At 31.0% G+C, this 1,249-nt stretch overlaps 1 non-coding gene across 1 annotated transcript; it reads right to left on the bottom strand.

Moving 5' to 3' along the window:
• Positions 1–907: 907 nt before the first annotated feature.
• On the bottom strand, positions 908–980 carry TRNAF-GAA. The gene has a single exon. It is a non-coding gene; the product is annotated as a tRNA-Phe (tRNA).
• Positions 981–1,249: the final 269 nt, after the last annotated feature.

Genomic DNA, 1,249 nt, shown 5'->3' with positions numbered 1-1,249 from the left:
GTGGATCGAACACGTGACCTTCAGATTTTCAGTCTGACGCTCTCAAAACTGAGTTATCCTCACTAATATTTGAAAAAAAAAATCATAAGTAAAGGTATTTCCGCTAATTCATTATATTTTAAAAAGAAATCATCACTAATTTTAGATTGAATAAAGTTATGCAACTTAATAGACTTATGCAACATAAACCAAGTGCGGTGAACATGGATTAAACATGTAACCTTGAGATATTCATTCCCAACTGAGCTATCCCCGCTAACATTAAAAATCAAAATTCATGTGTAAGGGTATTTCCGCTAATTCATTATTCATTGAAATTTTAAAAATAAGTAATAACTAATTTTTTATTGAATAGTTAGCTTATGTAAATGGAAACTGGTGCGGTGAACGTGAAGATTAAACACGTGACCTTCAAATCTTTAGTTTGACACTCTCTCAACTGAGCTATCCCCGCTAAGATTAAAAATAAAAATTCATAAGTAAAGCTATTTCCACTAATTCATTATATTTTAAGAAGAATTTATAATCAACTAAACTACAAGATATAATGAATGTCGATCAAACACAAGACCTTCCAATATTCAATCTGATGCTCTCCCAACTAAGCCATTCCAGATAACATAAAAAAATGAATAATCACATGTTTTAGATTGAATAGTTAAGTTGTGCAACTTAGTCAACTTATGCCAGTTGGATAAAAAACGTGCCAGATCTTCCTCTAATTCATTGAGATTGAGATTTTAAAAAGAAATAATTGCTAATGCAATGAACGTGGATCAAACACGTTACCTTTAAATCTTCAATATGACGCTCTCCTCACTAATATTAAAATTGGATAAAAAACGTGACAGATCTTCCTCTAATTCATTGAGTATGAGAGTCAAGTTATGCATTAACTTAAACAAAGTGCGGTGAATGTGGATCGAACACATGACCTTCAAATCTTCAGTCTGACGCTCTCCCAACTGAGCTATCCCCGCAATCATTAGAAATAAAAATTCATCAGTATAGGTATTTTAGCTGATTCATTGAGATTTTAAAAAGAAATAATGACTAATTTTCTATTGAGTAGTCAGGTTATGCGAAATAGGTGTGGTTAACATGGAGATCGAACACGTGACCTTCAAATATTAAATTTGACTCTCTCCAAACTGAGCTATCCCTGCTAACATTAAAAATGAAAATTTTTAAGTAAAAGTATTTACGCTAATTAATTGAAATTTTAGAAAGAAATAATCACTAATTTTAA

The sequence above is a fragment of the Cucurbita maxima genome, unplaced genomic scaffold (assembly GCF_002738345.1).
Source record: "Cucurbita maxima cultivar Rimu unplaced genomic scaffold, Cmax_1.0 Cma_Scf00777, whole genome shotgun sequence".
NCBI lineage: Eukaryota > Viridiplantae > Streptophyta > Magnoliopsida > Cucurbitales > Cucurbitaceae > Cucurbita > Cucurbita maxima.
The sequence above is the reverse complement of the archived record's forward strand: the minus strand, read 5'-3'. Positions and strand labels throughout refer to the sequence as shown.